We start from the raw sequence: 6,000 nt of genomic DNA, 5'->3' as shown, positions 1-6,000 counted from the left end.
CCAGCAGCTTCTCTGAGCTCCTGGCTGGGCCTGCTTTGCTCACAAGCTCTGGGTTTTTCCTGCTGTCTCTGGGCTGCACGTTTGTTCTTTGCCTCTGGTCCAAGGCTAACGGCTCAGCTTGGCACCGTGCTGCCAAACCCAAGTTTTCGGCTTGTCAGCCCCTAAACGTGATTCCTGGGGAAGATGTCACATCTGGATTCCTCACCTGTGGTCTCTGGCCAAGCGGGGGGCTGGCACAAGACAGCTGGATGGCTGAGATGGATTTTTCTAGGGATGCAGAAGTTGTGATCTGAATCCCTGGCTGCCTCCCAAATCTCCCTTCTACCTCGGCTTTGGCCGCTCTTGGCTGGGAGCCTGGGTTGAAAGCAGAGATCCTATCTCCCCCTCAGGCTTTGGAAGGGGAGAGGTGTATCCTGCCCTCCCATCACTGCTCTCAAGAATATGTTGCTGTAGGATTGAGCTCAGAATATCTGAACGAATGTCTTCCCTGACAATGACAGTAACCACTCCACAGCGTGTCGCAGCGCAGTCAGGCCGCAGCACCCAGACCACAGCGGGGGGTGGGGGCCGAACCCGGTGTGCAGCGTGACCTTAGACGGCTGGGTGACTCTCTCCTTCCCCTTCTGGCCCAGCCGGCCCAGGCACGGGAAAGCGTGGGCAGTGCAGGGTGGCAGCTCCAGGGTAAACGCTGTCATGTCATTACTGTTAAGGAGCCCGATGGGCGCGAACTCCTGGAAACTGGGCGCTTCAGCTTGTGCACAGCACCACGATGGACCTGGGCCTCAGATGGCCTCTGCCTGCATGGGCAGCATGGTGGGGAGGGCCTGGCCTCTGTTGGGGGATGGGCAGCATGGTGGGGAGGAAGTGGGGCCTGTCAGAGGGTGGGCAGTGCGATGGGGAGGGCCTGGCCTCTGTTGGGGGATAGGGACTGCGGTCTGTTGGGGGGGGGGGGGGGGGCGGAGGGGGGGGGGGGGGGGGTGTGTCGGGGGGTGGGGCAGTGGGGGGGGGAGGACCCGTCCTCTGTTGGGGGGGTTGGGCAGTGCAGTGGGGAGGGGGCAGGGTCTGTCAGGGGGCTGGGCAGTGTGGTGGGGAGTTCCCTACTAAAAGAGCATCCCCCAGATGTCAGTAAACAGCACGGGAGGAGGGTGGAGACTCTGGTGTCTTGGGTGGGAGCCATGAATTTGCCTGGGCACGCTGCCCCAACGGGGACTATGCCTTGAACGCGGTCGGAGGGTGCCGGCGCATGCAGGGACGGTACAGCACAACACACCCTGCACACAAACGTTGGGGTCAGCCAGTCCGGGAGCAGAAGTGATGCCCTGGGACTCGGTGAGCACTCGGGGCTCAGAGGGACGGATGTAGGGATCTTGCTAGCAGCCCTGGCTGTGGGTGTTCCCAGAGTCCAGGGTTAGGCAAACCTCGGGGTGCAGAGGTGAGGGGACCCATGAGCTGAGAAGGGCTGAACCTGGAATGGGGAATGGAGAAGGGGAATGGACCAGCTGCCCCTTCATGGAGAGAGCTATGGAAAGCATTAATGAGGGGAGGGAGGTCCTGCTGGGGAGAGAAGGTGGCTGGCAGGAGGCTGATCAGAGAGGCTGGTGGGTGCAGGAGGCTGGAGGCTCAGGGAGGCTGGTGGGTGCGGGAGGCCGGTGGGTCAGGGAGGCTGGTGGGTGCGGGAGGCTAGAGGGTCAGGGAGGCTGGTGGGTGCGGGAGGCTAGAGGGTCAGGGAGGCTGGTGGGCGCGGGAGGCCGGTGGGTCAGGGAGGCTGGTCAGGGAGGCTGGGTGGTGCAGGAGGCTGGTGGGCACGGGAGGCCGGTGGGTCAGGGAGGCTGGTCAGGGAGGCTAGCGGGGCAGCAGTACTGGCTGTTTCTGACCAGGCCTTTGCAGCCTGTAACGTGGCATTCTAACATGGTCACAAGATGCCGGGATCCATCCAGGCAGACAAGATCCAAACCCCGGTGGGAGCCTCTCAGGCTATAGCCTGCCCCAGAGGGTCACAGTGGGGAACGTTAGGAGGGCCATAGTGGTCGCACCTGGGCCAGCATTCAGCAGCTTCCTTTGCACACTGCCTGCCGGCAGAACGGTCCCCACTGCTCCAGGGACCGTCCCTGCTGCCTTCCAGAGTGACTACAGCCTGCTGGGCAGCGCGGCAGCACCCGTCACTGGGCAGGATCCCATGTCTGGAGGGACAAAGCAGGACTCTGTGTCTGTATGGTAATGACACCACCGGAGCCGGGCTCAGGACATGGTCCTGTGCAATCTGAGCCTAACGGAGTCGGCTGCTGTGTGATGAAGAGCTGTCTCAGCGCTGGGCTGCCTCCTCACGTGTGTGAAATGCACGACAGCACGAGGCTGACGGGGATGCGGAAGGCAGCATGGGCCAGCGTCCCCAAAGGGCCTTGGCATAGCCAGCTGTGGGTGGGATAGGGAGGCCAGCTGAGCAGAAGCCTCCACAGTGGTGCTGCAGAGTGAAGCATTGACCGTATGTTGGAGCCCATAGTTCACTTCTTGTCAGCTCTCCAGGCCCTGAACGGCTGCAGAGGGATCTGGCCTATGGAGGGTTAAATGAGGGAGGCTGCATGCTTGAGCTGGGCCTTTTTGTACAGGAACAGGGACAGCAGGGCTCAGCACAGCGATTTGAAGGACTGATGAGGATTCATTAGCAGCAGTTTGCATTTCTCTGGGCCTCTCAAGGTGCTTTACTCCCTCTGGGGTCACGCTCAGCCCCAGGGAGGTGGGAGAGCAGGATCCTTAGTCCCTTTCACGCACTGGGAGGCTGCAACTCGGCAATGAAGTGACTTGCTCAAGGTCAGGCTGCCGGGGATAGACCCAGGCCATGGAGCCCCCGTCTTTCGGTCCCATGAGCAAACTAGGATGGTAGAAACCAGGGAGATGAGGGAAGTAAAGATGAACACCAACCAAAACACCAGATGAGCGGCCTCAAAACTTCCAAATTGTGGTGCTTGGAGACTGCCGCCTGCCCTCACCCACAAAGGGCAAGCCAAGAATCCAGATTCAAACATCCCCACATCTTTGGGGAATTTGGAGCAGGATCCAAACATTTTGGTTTGGGCCAGTCTCCAGTTGATAGATCCCTGAGCTCATCCAGGCTTCTGTTGCCTCTCGCTGGCTGCTAGTGTGCAGTGTAGCCTTGAGAGGAGGAAGAAACAAAATGAAAATCAAGGGTGAATTTTGAAGAGTAGCATCTACTTTAATAGGTTCAAAGATTCCTAGATTCCAAGGCTAGATGGGACCATTGTGATTGTCTAGTCTGGCCTCCTGTATAACACAGGCCAGAGAAACTGCCCCACAATAATTTCTAGAGCTTGAGAAAACATCCAGTCTTGATTTAAAAATCGTCAGGGATAGAGAATCCACCACGACTCTTGGTAAACTGTTCCAATGGCTAATTACTCTTTCTGTTAGAAATGTACACCATATTTCCAGTCTGAATTTGCCTAGTTTCAACTTCAAGCCATGGGATCATGTTACTTCTTTCCCCGCAACATTGAAGAGCCCATTATTAAGTGTTTGTTCCCCATGTAGATACTTATAGACTGTGATCAAAACGCCTGTTAACCTTCTCTGAGCTCTTTGAGTCTATCACTATTAGTCATTATTAGGATTATCACTAATCCTTTAATCATTCTCGTGACTCTTCTCTGAACCCTCTCCAATTCATCAGCATCCTTCATGAATTGTGCACACCAGAACTGGACACAGTATCCGAGAAGCGGTCGCACCAGCGCCAGATACAGAGGTAAAATAACCTCTCTGCTCCTACTTGAGATTCCCCTGTTTATACATCCCAGGATCGCATTATCTCTTTTGGCCTCAAGATCGCACTGGGAGCTCATGTTCAGCTGATTATCCAGCATGACCCCCAAGTCTTTTTCAGTCACTGCTTCCCAGGATAGAGCCCCCCCACCCTGTAAGTATGCCCTGAATGTTTTGTTCCTAAATATAGACATTTACATTTAGACGTATTAAAACACATATTGTTTGCTTGTGCCCAGTTTACCAAGTGATCCAGATCGCTCTGAATCAGTGACCTAACTTGTCATTATTTACCACTCTCCCTACTTTTGTGTCATCTATAAACATTATCAGTGATGGTTTTATATTTTTTTCCAGGTCATTGATAAAAATGTTAGAGAGTAGGGTCCAGAACCATTCCCTTCGGGATCCTACTGGAAATAGACCTGATGACAATTCCCCATTTACAATTATATTTTGAGACCTATCAGTTAGCCAGTTTTTAGTCAATTTAATGTGTGTCGTTAATTTTATATTATTCTAGCTTTTTAATCAAAATATCATGCAGTACCAAGTCAAATGCCTTACAGAAGTCTAAATATATTATGTCAACAATATCACTTTTATCAACCATACTTGTAATCTCATCAAAAAAAGATGTCAAGTTAGTGTGACGGGATCTATTTTCCTTAAAACCATGTTGATTTGTATTAATGACATGACCCTCCTGTGACATTATCCAGGGTACAATCTGGACTGTTGAATTGCTGTGTCTCCATAATCCTCTAGTCTGGGATGCCTTTGACACTGCTTTGCTGTCAGAACAGTCACTCCTGGCCTGCTCATGCAGTCTTCAGCATGCAGATTCACTCCCAGCTAAACACATAAGCACTCTGACTGGTCACTCATGGATTACATGGAGGGCAACACCTGCAAATTTTCAGACCTAGCCTTGTTCCCCCAGAAATGTGTGTGTTGCACTGTCCAGTACACTACTGACCCATTCAAGCTCATAGAAAGTCCATCATTTCATCAAAGGAGTATGATACATGCACCAGCCTTGTTATCCCAAATGGAATCTCCCACACACTTAATCCAAACACACTGGTTAAGGTAAAACAATAAAATAAGTTTAACTACAGAAAGATACAGGGGCAGCAAAGGTTTTCCTCACCATACACTGCAGTAAATGTCACAGACTGGGGCTCCTTTCAGACTGGGACCCCTCTGCCTTAGTTCAGTTCTTTGAGAGTCATTGATGTCTTGAGCAGAGACATGGGAGGAGGAGAGGTGAAGTCAAATGTTTTCCTCCCTCTTTATAAGTCAGTTTCTTGTGCTAGAAACATCCTTGCTGAGTCATGGTGACACACAGTCCATTGTGGATGTGAGGTTTGAATCGTCCCTGTGATGATGTGTAAATTTCTTGTTTACACCTCCCCTCCTTCTGGAGGATGGCTGCTTAAATAGGTAATGGCCTTTTAACACCTCTCTGGGGAGCTAGTGTGTCTTTGTCTCTGAAAACTGGTTTGTGGGTGCTACCCAGAACTGCAACATATTTCAGTGACAATCATACATAGAATCATATAATTTTGCATATAGTGTCACTACACGTATATAAACAGGATAATGATATTCAGCAGATGATGACTTTTCAAATGATACCTCACAAGGCATACTTTATACAAAATTTATCATAGTCTTGTAAAAGTGGTGACCATAACAGTATAGGCTGTCACACCTCCTTTAATTGTTTATTAATTAAATCCCATATCAGCTGCTCCATTATCTTTCCCAGGATTGATGTCAGACTGATGGACCTATAATTACCCGGGTCATCCCATTTACCCTTCACAAATATTGCACAACATTAACTGTTTTCTTGTCTTTGGGAACTTCCCCAGTGCCTCAAGACTTATTGAAAAATCAGCATTAATGGTCCATCAAGCAACTCAACTAGCTCTTTTAAAACTCTTGGATTCAAGTTATCTGGACCTGTTGATGAAAAAATGTCTAACTTTAGTACCTTTTGTTATCATCCTCCCAAGATACCCGTGGAATGGAAAGAGTGCTTTCCAAATGTGAGACCATATCATCAGTTTTTTTCTCCAAATACGGAACAGAAATATTTACTGAATACTTCTGACTTTTCTGCACTATTATTGATAATTCTACCATTTCCATGTAGTAATAGACCAATATCATGGTCAGGATTCTTTTTTGTTCCTAATATATGTAAAAAATTCC

Source organism: Trachemys scripta, chromosome 18 (genome assembly GCF_013100865.1).
Source record: "Trachemys scripta elegans isolate TJP31775 chromosome 18, CAS_Tse_1.0, whole genome shotgun sequence".
NCBI classification, from domain to species: Eukaryota; Metazoa; Chordata; order Testudines; family Emydidae; genus Trachemys; species Trachemys scripta.
Note: the sequence above shows the minus strand (reverse complement) of the source record.